Below are 14,181 nucleotides of genomic sequence, written 5' to 3' on the forward strand. Positions count from 1 at the left end.
GACAAAAGTGTCTGTATAAAAACAATTTAGGGCATTTAGCAAAGGAATAAATAATTTAATGTATAACATTTGCCAAAATTAAGAATTTGTCATTTCACAGAGAGAAGTTTCTCCTAATTCAACAACTCACAAAATTGTGTGATTTTTTTAAGGGAGTCTGGGGATATTGTGGTTATTAGTTAAACTGTGTGTTCACAAATATCTGCTGCTTATCTTAGAGAACAACACCTAATTAGATGTTGATGAAGGTTGTCAGTCCTCCAGGTCACGGTAATTCTAAGTGCTGTATGGTAGGCAACTGGACGTGTTTCAGTTTGTTGAAGACGTTTCACCTCTCATCCAAGAGGCTTCTTCAGTTCTAACTAACTGGAGGGGATTTGCAGGCTTTTAACTTTGGGTGGGCGTGTCCTTACAGAGTCGTTAAGGACACGTGTGAGCTCTGAGTTTCAGAGTCGTTAGGGCCACTGGTGGGTCATTGAGCCAACCAGCCCTCATGTGGGTTGCTAGGGCTAGGTGTGGCCAAGTGTGGGTGGTTGTTAAGCTGCCTGGGGAGGGAACTCAGTACTGCATTGTAGTTGGGTGATAGGTAGTGTCATAGGCCGCCTCCTCTGTTCAAAAACAGTTGTTCCAGTTTGACATAGATGGATTTTTTTTACTCCTCTGTCAAACCATCTGTCTTCTCTGGCAAAGATGTTTACATTGTTGACCTTAAATGAATGATTTTTCTCCTCAGATGTAAGTGGACAGCAGAGTCTTGACCTGAGGAGTTGGCCCTACTGTGTTGTGCCAGTCATTTATGGAGAGGTCGTTTTGTCTCAACATTGTACAAATCTGTGCAGTCCTGACTGCATGGAACAGCATAAACTACATTACACTGCTTATGCCTAACATTAAAGGAACAGTGAAGGAACTGAAGCCGATCACTCACCTTGAACACTCAGCTGTTATCACAAAACATATGCACAAAAAATTCAACAATCATCAAACAAGCATGCATCCTGTGTGTGTGCATGCGCGTGTGTGTGTGAAACAGAGAGAGGCAAGATGGCGCAAGTGAGACTGACACTGATTGAACAACGCCTTCCAATCTACCACATGCCTTAAAATCACATTGTGGCATCGGACAGAGCTGAACACTATTGTTCCCATTCAGGTGTATTTGCTCCCGCGACACTAGTGGTTTGGAAACACAGTTAACTTCATATGATAAGTTCACCAGAGTGTGTGGGTGTGTGTAGGTGTCTATGTGTGTGAACATGTGGGTTAGTCCAGAGGAGGTTTCTATCACTCGCTGGCCAGTGAACAAACTCAGGCTCGATCACCCTCCTCTGGTCATTGTTCTGGATAGAAATGTGGCTTATTGTGCACTCACATGGTGGCAAAACTAACTCCTGAATCCACAAAGTGGAGAAGCTCAAATCAGCTAGTGATGAGCACAAAGAAGGTCAAGCGGCAATCAATACTTTAAGTACTCAGAAGCAGCACATAAATAGGACACGGTGGTCCACAAAACTCACAATAAATGCACTCTATCAATTAGTACTATCCACCCAGACACTGATGAAGCCTTATTTTGATCACACTGGTAGGGATTAGTATGTGTCGTCTGCCTCGTTAATCCCGCCCATTGCCTTGGCGTGGCTGAGTGGTGTTGATCACTGTAGCTCACTGTATCACCGCATTAGGCAGAGGAAACAGCAGAGTGGGCAAAACGTTTGTGTGCTCCCTCTTAGCAGCAAGTGCACTGTGGAAAGGTAGTCTTTTGGTTTTACATGCAGGCCTCTTTTATGTTAGGACCATGTGGTGAGGTCCCAACAGCCTTCATTTTCTATGTACCAAGCACCAAGGCAAATTCCTTCCTCTAAAACAGGATTGGCATTTAAGTATCCACTATTGCACTGATATTTTGCCGTACAGCATTTGTATTTATCGCTAGTTACTTACTATACCTTTGTAATAATTGGCATAACATGAAAGGCTTTTTGTGTGACAGTGACAGAAATGAAACATTCAATCCTGCTGGAAAGGGTTTTGTGCCAGCCTTACTCAAATGTGGGTTACAAAGGTTGTTCAGTATGCCTGCTTACACTGATCTGTGTTTGTCTGGCCAAAAGAATGAGCTAACAGAAATGCAGATAAAAACATAGTAGTAGTCATTATTTTGGTCTTCACCATTTTAACAACTTGCAAAAATGAAATTGCATAGAAACAAATTAAATATATAAAATAAATAACAAAACCTGGTGGCTGAGAATTACAAAATGCTCCTTTAAAGAGTTGTTTACATTAGTAATGTTTGTAAAAATTAAACGATTATTCAAGAGGTTGTCAACTATTGAACTAATGTCTTGATAAATCAGTTTGAGTAATTATATTTGTATGTAAGACAAAAAGTTAAAATTCTCTTATTCAAGCCTCATAAATGCAAACATTTTCTATTGAGGAGGAAATAAACTGTTTACTGCCATATGGTTACGCAAAATAGAGATGTTCACCTATTAATGTGATTTGGCTTAATTTGTCTTAAGGTACAAATGATTAATTCCACATCAGTCAGTTCTGTTATTATGTCGTATTCCAAACACTTTTTATTTTCTTTTGGCACAGACTGATGGATCCATCTTTCCATCGCAAAGGGTCCATACTGTTTGAGCTAGAGTAAGGTTTAGCCCTTTTTTTAAACCGATACAGTCCTTTTTTCTGACATGTTCCTTCACCATTTTATTTCTCTACCATCTACTATTGAGGCTGTGAGTGCAAATCACACAGTATAATGCCATAGTCCCACAACCTGAAGAAGTCGGAAGTGTGTCTGTGGCTGCAGTGGTTGGTCTGGGATATAATGTATTTGCATTTTCAAAGGAAGCTCCACTTGAAGGCCGATATGAAAGCCCTCACAGCGTGATAATAGCACAGACTCTTTTCACACAGCTGCTGCCTTCTTCTGCACACAGGATGAGGGGAGAATTTCCTCACTTTGTATTTCCCTTGGATAGTTTTATTTCAGGTGTCATTCCGTCACATTCTCCACGTTGCGTTTCACTTCCCTCTGCATCTGACAGTAAAATATTTTTTACTCATGGTAGAGTTGTGATACATCTCCACAGCTAATCAATGTTCACATTTCATTGTTTCCTTTGTTGTGACGAATTCCCTTTCACACTTTGTTCGCTGCTAAGGAAAGGTTACAGGCGTCAGGAAGCCTGCCAAAGCTGTGGCTATATTTACAAAAAATGTGACAAGCATGTAATTAATACAATAATCATCATGTTCTCAGCAATTAACTCCAATTTACATACCACATGACACTCCAAACTACTTGTATTAAAGTCTTTAAAGGCTAAAAAAATATTATAAAGGCTTTAAACCATGTTTGCTTGGCCCACAGCTCCTAAATACAACACTCTTTAGCTGCCATATCTCAGCATTCACACACCATACACACCCAGGCCATAACCCAGAGGTTGACTTTCTATCTGAGCAGGTACTTTAAACTGCCTTTTTAAGGTCACTTTGACAAAAAAACTAAACATCATAAATATTTACTCTGATGGATTACTAAACTCAGTGTCATACTTAAATGAAATGAATGAAAACAGAAGCTGAAAATCTTATTTTACACCAAGATGGATCAAAAATATTAAAAAAACACAACAATAATACCAAAATATTATTTACTTTGGATCCACGAAATCAACCTAGGAACAGATTGTACAGTTTTTGTCTTTGCATGTGACTCTCCGCATTTTTTTGGCTTTGTAAAAACGCCTGACCAGATCCTTCCAGTCCAGTGTGTCTGGTAGTGGTCCATCCACTGCAACCCTGCACACATCAAGGTGGGCCCCACTAAGTCTGTTCCTATACCTCAATATCTTCAGTTAATTATTAACACTTACAGCTCATTCTCCAGTGCATCAGTCTCATCTGGTTGGCTGGAAAAGGTTGGAGCAAAAAAAGAAGGCAAAAAATTAAGTCCATTTTTACTGATTCATCAATATGTCACTCACTTATACAGGGGTTGTAGTGGTAAAATACAGATGTGGTTACACTCACCTTGAAATACAGACAATCAGAAAATAGGCATTAAACTCTCAGCTTCATTCAAAAAGGTTGTTAAACTAAGTTTAACTGTGTTTACCATACACTAGTTCATTCCTGCTACAGTATACTCACTCACCCTTGTCTGGTTTCAGTCTGACCCTCATATTCTGACTGGCTAGAAGTGGTAGATCATTGGAAAAATTGACAGAGTACAGTTAATTAACTTCATCATATAACTTCACCATACAGAGATACTGAATATGTTGACGTCTTAGGGAGACGCTAGAAACGCGGACACTTCAAATGTGCGTTAAGTTTTTTTTAGTTTTTTTTTTAAAGAGCCTGGGGAGCGCCAAAGCTGACCATAGGAAAACAATGACTGTGTCCGAAATCACTCGCTCCTAACTATATAAACCTGGCATCACGTTTCTTGCGTCTCATCTAGGTGGGATCGCACCATGGATCTTTTAATAAATCCATGGATCGCCCCCTTAGCTGTCACCTGTCTCTCGCTTCCTCTGGCTTCAGTCTTTTGTCAAAGAAGGCCGTTATTTTTTTCATTTCTCTCTCTCACTCTCTCTCTCTCGTTTTTGCTGTCGTCTGCCTGCCACACATGAAGTTGAGAACTGACGTTACACTCGTGACTTCTAGCTTTTAACACAGACACTAATATTTTAAACTAAACAATAATCTCTTACCTTTATCAAAGTCCTAGAACATCTCTGCCTTTATCCTGTTGGAAGTCGTAACGCTGGGAGTTGTTGGAAGCAGTAACCATAGTAACGATCTGTTTAGCGCGCTGGAGTGGGAGAGGGAGGCGTCAAGTGACACGCATGCATACGACACAAACGCTGGTGATGTATGACGCATGTGACGTTCACGCTATGTGGAGGGTGACTGTTCCCCATCCGACCTGTAGAGGCACTACAATCCTCATAGTTCTATTATGTGAAGATGGTTGGAAATCATCATTTTCTGCCCTTTTTCAACCACTTATGTAACTTATGAACCAGTGTTTATGAGATTAAATCTAATTATTTTAAGTCAAAGCATGATTTTTTACTTAACCTAACCAAGTAGTTTTGGTGCCTAAATCTAACTAAACTGTAACTGTCTGACAAAGTTAACAGTCCAAAAGTCATAATATGTGTCTAAGCAAGCTTTATTTAGAAAGACAACACATCACTTCACAGATTATTGCTAACTTGACCGTAAAACCCTTCACATGCAAAACTGACACCAGGGGGATAATGTAGGTAGAGCATCATAGTTTGAAGCCACTGACCAAGCTGCTGCATTTGGTAATCGGTTATGTACATATCTTCAGGTACGTTAAGTAGGCTATGTGATGTAGCTTCACTACATTTGTAAGATAAAATGTCTCACCATTTGGTTACACACTGGACACAAACAGCGGCCTATTGGGTGAACGTTCTTGTTCTACCTAACCATCAGTCCTCCCTGTGCAGACTTTGTGGCTCTTATTACTACTTAACCTGACTCTCTCCTTTGCTGCTGTAATATCTAATATGGTCACCAGAGGTGGCCGCCTAACTAAAAACATAAATATGGTTTGTAATAAGCTGCTTTCACAATCGACTTACATGAGTGTGATTAGGAGGGGCTGAACACACAACCATGCACAAGCAACAGATGCATTGCACACACACACACACACACACACACACACACACACACACACACACGCACACACAGAACTTTGAACACTTGGAGGCTGGTAGAAAATGGTCCCCTGTCTGTTCTGATAGCCAGTGTTGACTGATGGCCATCATTTAACAAGATGTCTCTGCGTGCTGTCCACTTTCCATAGCTGTCATCAAAGTGTAGAATGCGAGGAGGATAATTAATGTTGGTCTGCAGTGGAATATAAAACACAGAGGCAACACCAGGAACCATTAAAGAGACTGCAGTGATTGACCCCTTCATGCTTTTGTCATTATAGAAACACACCTGAATGCTACTATTAACATTTAAAGTGCAGACAACAAAACCATAAACATTCTCCAAACTGCATTAAAACTTGTAAAAAGGATGAACACAGCTACTGTCCAGCCCTTGTTAGCGCTGTTACTCCCATAAATGATTGAAATGAGACTAATTGAGGATGAGTTGGCATTCATCAGCTGTCATTTCATCTTGGCAGCAGGCCTGATGTGGACCTACTGGGCATAAATAATTTTTTGACTTCACACAAGCCTTTATCTCATCTTAATGTGCAGCCAGTACTGGAGTTCAATGCAAAATGTGTCTTTTCCAGTGTGTGCGCTCCACCTCTGATACAGTTTGACTGAATGCTTATTTATTGTGAAACTGATGGATACTGGAGTTGTTGTCTGTAGGCGGGACATTGTCTGAGTTGACTTAATGATTGAGTGGATGAATTAAAGACTGATTCTCCCTAAATATTACCTTCGAAAATATTAACTCCCAACTTCTTGGAGTGCCCCTCTAATACAGTATTATTGTCTTGGGCTAAGTTTCCATTTTAGTTTAAACACTCCCAAAAACTCCAGGACACAGATGATTACTTTCCATGAAGTTTACTAGGAATCTTGTGAAACTAGAAACACAATACAACAAAATGTATGTATTATTAAACAAATCAAACCTCACAGCAGTATTTGGTACATAGCATGGTTTAGCTATCCTAGCGGCAGCAAAATATAGAACTAGCTTAGCTTTGCAACACAATTGGCATCTCAGCAGTCTCAATCTCACATAAACTCAAATTGCTTCATAACTTTATGTCGCTGGATGAATAATACTCAGACGTTGCCTTAGCAAAGAGGGAGGAAAAATAGCCTGCTAACTGAAGAACAGATGACTGTGCTGACACAACTGTAACTGCTCACACAACTGTAACTGCTACTTTGTTGCTATGGTTACAAATAAACAAATGACACAGAACTATGTTGTTCTAGAAAGGCACACATTTTCTAGGGGCATAACAATTATAAAGAGTGAGAAAAGTCTGAGCCAGTGGGTGGTTGGGTGGATCATTTACATGACTTTCACTCCAGAGACAGGGTTTGGATTCCCATTGGTGATCACCAGTAAAGAGTGATTTGATTTTAATGTATGTAACTAAGTTGATTTACATAAATTATGTAAGTTACGTCACTTACATTATGTGAGTGAAAGCCCACTGGCCCGTTGGCGGGCCAGTTTGGCCCGTTCAAAGCGGGTCAGTACCACACGAGGATATAGATGTTTACACTCATGTGAATATAGGCATGTTACACCTCGTTAGATAGGTTAGATTCTCCACAGTTCAGCCATATAGTTCATTACAGGGAAACCATGACCATCAAATTATAATTCATTCAGACTTACCAGCATAGTAAACTGAAGAGACAGGAAATAAGGAAGAGACATGTTTTCTCTTCTTCCTGACTAGAGTTGTTGGGTATATTTGTTTTCGTTATGTTGTCGTCTACAACATGAAAGTGACCCAATCCCTTTTCTGTTTATTTTTCATCCCTGGACAACCCCTGGAGTACAGCAAGCGCTCCTAGCTTGAAATGCCAATGGGCTCTGTCATTTATTGTTCACAGCCATGCTAGCAGGAGGTATTAATAGCTATCAACAAGTCAATCATTCACACTTATAGCCAATCATTTTACCTTTCCAACGATGGTTTGCATGAAAAGTGAAGTATTAGCAAACTATTTCAGTGCATCACTGTGTGCTGTCCCTCCTGCTACGCAGCTGAACATGCAGCACAACCGTAACTGAGAGAAACATACTTTTTGACAGCATTTTGCATCTTGTATATGTTGTAAAGTGTAGGTTTGTAGTTGTATGATTTCTTGTATATAGTTTTAGAGTATATCTTTTGTATATAGTTGTATAGTATAGTTAGCAGTGTATATAATTCAGCTTTGTGCAAAGTTTTGTCACAGTGCTTGTCATTTTTAAATTAAAACCTTGTTTTGAATTCAGTTCAACATGGTTTGCCATAATGTATCATATACTACCATTCTTTAATGTTTTCAATGATGGAGAAAGGTTTTATAGTCATCAAATAGGCTCTAGTATGATCTCCAGTGTCACAGAAGTCAGTAAAGCTAATTCTCACATTTTGGCCACTTGATGCCACCAGTGACACAACAAACTAAAAAGTCCCTTGCTCCCACAAAGTTGGGCTTAGATGTTCCAAATTTTTCAAAGGTGTAGCCAACAATATATATGAGGTATGTAGTGATATGGCATAGCTCTGGCATTAAGCATGTCCTAGTTTCTTATTCTTCAAAGTGCAGCTGGAGACCCGCAGGGGTACCCTCCGGCAGCAATAATCCACATAACGGGCGTAAATGGCGTCCGAGACGAAAAGGTCCATAAAACTACACAAAAACTTTGTAATATTCCTCCATACTGCTCGTCCGCTGCAATCCAAGTGTCCTGAAGTGGCGACATCCAGAGTTTACTCGAAACGACGTCATTTAGTACATTTTTCTAGCCTAAACAGTCACTATACTATATTTGCCTGGAGGCATGCTCTCGCGTTCACGCGAGTCTCCCTCACAGCGTTTGCATTACGGAAGCCGCGCCAGACAAGATCAACAGAACTCTTTTACATTTACATCCTCCTGTGAGTTTCAAAGTTTCAAATCACTAGTGCAGGCAGATCCCTCTTATGTTTGTGTGTTGCTAGGTCGCTGTCCCATTGCTGGTTGATCTGGCATTTTAAAACAAAATAACAAAATTTTGCCTGACTTTAGTCTGACCAACTTTTGACCTGAAAACCTTAAACAATAAATAGTTTTGGTGGCAGTGTTTTGTGATAATCCTGTGAAAGTCCTTGCCAGCTAATGTAATGTTTATATTATTAATACAAAGTTTTATTTGCTGAGGCAAATGGGGTCAGATGTATCTAGCAGAACTACATTACCTGGAATAGGCAAAATCCAGTCCCAAGGTCACTAGTGTAGACAGTCTCAATGTCTCTGCTGTACCTTAAAGTTGTCCATAAAAATCGCAAACAAAAAAGGTGACAAAGCCCAGCCCTGAAAGAGCCCAGCAGATATTGAGTCTAACATCTTGTTGAGAATACAGACACAGCTCTGATTTCAGACTTAGAAGAAATGGATGGGATTTGCCTTTTATTTTAAGGTCTTCTGCTTGACATTGATCATAGGCCAGAAGGAGTACATATGTTCCTTTTTCATTGTATTTTGGGTCTGACATAGGGTGTCCTTCCAGTTGGATAGATCCAGAATACCTCCACAAGGAACGCTTTAAGAGCATCCAGGTGTGGCTGGAGATTATGGCAAGGGAGAAAAATGTTTGTGCTACCTTGTCTGCTGCCAGTGTGACCCTCTCCTGGATAAGCACCACAAAATAGACGGCTGCTTCACATTTATTTACTGATCTGACATAAGATTATACTACTTTATATTTTATTTAAATTATTAGTTTGTAATTTTTTATTTTCTTGTTGGACTGAGGGAACTGAGGGAGAAAAATGCTTATTCTTAAACGACTTTAATGTTACTAACTATACTGTGCAAGGGAGCATGAAAAGAACCCGGCACAGAGAGCCAGGGCATCAATGGCAATTAATGCAAGTGGTGCCTCAGACAAGGAGGCTAATGAGTTTTAATATACATGCAGGTGAGGGAAAGCTGAGTCGCTGAAGCCCTTAATGAACCCATGACAGCCTAATTAGGCACAATTTACAATTCTAGGATTCTAATCAGAGGCACTGAAATGCTGCCACACATCTTTGTAATGAATTGTATGAAGTCTTTTTAAATGCTCCAATCTGCTGCATTGATTGATAATTGCCTGTTTTTTCTTCCTCTCTTTCTCTCTCTTTCTATGTCTGGCTTGTAGCTCTTCCAAGTTAGTCTGTGATAATGTGGATTTGATCATTTTAATCTCATTTTCATCTTTCATTTTTAATGTTAATGTCACCTAAACATTCTTTGATAATCATTTTATACATTTACACTTGCAGCTAAAGAAGGCTAGTTCTGAAGAATCTGCGGTTGTGAATGCTGACTGTTTAAAAGCTGATTCCAAATGTACATTGCTAGCTGTATAAACTTTGAATAATGCCAAGAATATATGAAAAATGTGGAATATTCTCAGGTTTGTTGAAAAGCTGATGCTAAATGCTCATTGATGTACTGTAAAAACTTCGAATAATGCCAGAGAAGACAGATGGTTTGAAAGAGGAGTAAAGGAATCCATCTATAGTTGCGTTTCCATCCACCTTTTCTTATTCGCGTTTTCAAAAATTGCGAATAAATACTTGGATGGAAACGCCAGAAATTCGAAAAAAGGCAGTAAATTCGCAAAAAAGTTTTTACGCTTGGAGGGGATGGATTTGTCAGCGTATCGATAAAAGGAAATTGCGACTTTTTGTTATGGAAACAGGTTTTGCAAATAAATCATGACTAACCTGGATGTGATGTCGTGGTACGACGTCCCAAAAGTCCTTCACCCGGCGACGTTCCCAAACAAATGGAGAACGACGCAGTCTCCCTCCAGCAAACTCCGACAGCACTCGTAACATTAAAAATCTTCTTTTCTTTCTCCTCTTCAGGAGGGTTTTGTAGGCTGTGAACGCTGACAAAATTGTAGCTAATGTTCTCCCAAGAGCCGACAGGTTCACCAGTAAATTGTCCATGATATTGAGTGTCAGCTGAGTGTCAACTGTCAGCTGAGTGTCAACTGTTGTCATGGATACATTCACGCTCTCTTATGACGTAATCTCACGGCGCACTCCTCCTCTCCCAATAATCGCAACACAATAACAAATGGAAACGGGCATAAATTCGCATTTGCTTTTTGCGCATTTTCACAAAATCCGCTCTTAAATTCGATACATTTGGATGGACACCCAGTTTATGTCAAACTGGAACGGCCGTCTTAGAAAAGAGGAGGTGGCCTAAGACATTACTTATCACCCACCTACAATGTAGTACTGAGTTCCCTCTCCAGACAGCGTAACAACCATTCACACCTGGGCTCACCCATATGAAGGCTGGTTGGGTCAACGACCCACAAGTGGCCCTAACATCTCTGAAACTCCAAGCGCACTCATGTCTTTAACGACTCTGTAAGGACACTCGCACACAGAGTTTAAAAGCCTGCAAACTCCCTTCCAGTTAGTTAGAACTGAGGAAGCCATCTTCAAGAAACTGAAACATGTCCATTTGCCTACTATACACCACTTAAATTTACAGTGACCTGGATGACTGAGAACCTTCATCAACAAAAGTTGAATAAGTTTTATAATGTATCAGATTGGGAGCATTAATATTTGAATGCAGTTTCTGGCTTTAAGAGTGAATGAGCAGATAATTAAAGTTACATTTAGTATTAAATGTTTGAAAAGTGGTAAAGAAGTAAGAGATACAACACATACTTAGTGTGTGCGGCTGTGTGCTTACGTATGCATATTTTAATGGTAAATGGACTTTTGCTTTTCCAGTCTACCGACCACTCAGTGCTTTGTGTGTGCATATTTGACAATGTTGGTAGGTGTGTGTGAGAGCTTGCACTAGTAGTAGTAGTACAAGTGGTGGTAGTAGTAGTAGTAGTGTAAGTCGTAGCAGTATTAGTACAAGTAGTAGTAGTAGGAGTAAAATATAAATGAGAGGAGAAGGAGGAGGAAGACAAAGTGGAGGAGCTTGTGAGAGAAATATAAAGGCAGACAGACAGACAGAGGGCAAGAGAGTTTAAGCCTGACGCAGATCAAGATTTGAATTTATTAAGAGCTCGAAAATTTAATTACTGTGATTCATTGAGTTGAAAAAAGTCCACTTCAAGAAAGCAGGGAAATGGCTGATATTTTTTACTGCTATCGCATATATTTTTACATCATGAGTGGACAAGTAGCCAGACGTGTATATGTCTATTTTATTGTTGTAAAGTCAAAAATGAGCAAATCGCAGTGATTTTGAAACCTGGTGCTGTCTGCTGTCTTCCAGAAATTTAGGCTCAAAATTAAAATTGGGGCTTATGAGGGAGTTGGCTTGACTGCTTGTCGCTTGAAAACCGCCACTGCCAAAAGTGTCCTATTGCTGAAATAACTCACTCACTGATGAATCTGTCTAAGCTCCCCAGATGAAACAAAGGTTGCAGTGGCAACGGTATCTAAGTTGGTTGTTGTAACGGCCAGAGATAGTTGATTTTATAGAGATTTTAGCTGATTAGCACCCTTCTCCCTCAAAAACAGTAACTGCTGTCACTTTAATGATGATATGGTAGAAACGATGAGAGTCTACTGAGAACACTGTGAAATGTTTGTGTTTATTGTCAAAAATGTGGCTAGTGCAGCAGTTAAGAAAAGTGGATGTGTTTGCCTGGCTTCAGATAATTTTCCTCTCAGGTTAGTGGAACTTGATGGAGCAGTTAGTCAAAGCCTGAAGCCCGAGCCAAAAGTATTGGCCTGATTGCTGCCAGATGCACAAGTGACCAACACCAATTTTTCTACAAGCTGAATGAGAGTGAGTTGAAGACAAGGTTTTTGAAATTTGTTGGAGCTCCCCTGCACTTTTTTCAGTTGAGTCCTCCACTCTGGCTGTCAACATTCTGCACCATACACACCAAAAAAACAGGTGGAAGATTAAAGATTCCATCCGTAGAAAAACATATCTTGTGAATGCTTCCAGCAATCAGAAATAAGTACCATTAGGAGAAATTTTGACATTTGAAGAGAGAGGGAGAGGAAGAGGAGGAAGACAAAGAGAAGGAAGAGAAGGATAAAGATGAGAAGTATGAGGACGACAAGAAGGAGGAAGAGGAAGAAGACAAAAGAGGAGGAGGTACGGGGAAGGAGAGGAAAAGGAGGCAAGTGAGGAAGAAGGGCTATCTTTGCTTAAAGCCCAAAAAATCTTAAACTGAAGAAGCAGTCGTAGTAGTAATACTACTAGTAAAACTACTAACTACGCATGACTAGCACTATCTGTCTCATTGGACGCAGATAATTGGTTGTGAATGCAGAGTCAGCATTCATTGGTTGTGAATGATAAGTCAGCATTCAATGTATGTATGTGTATAATGTATGTTCTATGAGAGGCCGTTTAGGAAATAATTCATAGTTGCTACTATAGTCACACACACACTTACTATCATACTCTCTCATAAACACTACTATAGTCACACACACATACTACTATAGTCACACACACTATCATACTCTCTCACACACACTACTATAGTCACACACACTTACTATCATAATCTCTCACACACACTACTATAGTCACACACACTTACTATCATACTCTCTCACAAACACTACTATAGTCACACACACTTACTATCATACTCTCTCACAAACACTACTATAGTCACACACATACTACTATAGTCACACACACTTACTACTATAGTCACACACACTTACTATCATACTCTCTCACACACACTACTACTGTCACACACACTTACTATCATACTCTAACAAACACTACTATAGTCACACACATACTACTATAGTCACACACACTTACTATCATACTGTCTCACAAACACTGCTATTGTCACACACACATACTACTATAGTCACACACACTTACTATCATACTCTCTCACAAACACTACTATAGTCACACACACTTACTATCATACTCTCTCACAAACACTACTATAGTCACACACACTTACTATCATACTCTCTCACAAACACTACTATAGTCACACACACTTACTATCATACTCTCTCACAAACACTACTATTGTCACACACACTTACTATCATACTCTCTCACATACACTATTATACTCAAAATTACTAAAACTGGAAGTTAGTTTGTTTAAACAGGAAATAGTATAAAGCCTCATTCCTTGATTGGTGCACAGCTCTGGGAGCTTACTGCTAGCTAAATGGAAGCTGTGTGGGAGAACTGAAATCAAGAAGGCAACTTTATAAGTACAACTTTATAATTTTGTAAGTAGCTGCAGTTGCAAATATGATTTTTCCACTAATTTACCTTCTTTTTCAATGGAACTTTTTGTTAGCAGTAAATGGTAATGAGGAGAGTATTAGGATTTTTTTCACTAATGCAATGAGGTGCCTTCAGCACGTGCAAGGGAAACTGACAGAGGTGGATATGACAGCATGATTTTGGATCGGTTATTCTTTGAGCTTAATGGATATGCATG

Source organism: Pagrus pagrus (assembly GCF_965226575.1).
Source record: "Pagrus pagrus genome assembly, chromosome: 17".
In the NCBI taxonomy this organism is placed as follows: domain Eukaryota; kingdom Metazoa; phylum Chordata; class Actinopteri; order Spariformes; family Sparidae; genus Pagrus; species Pagrus pagrus.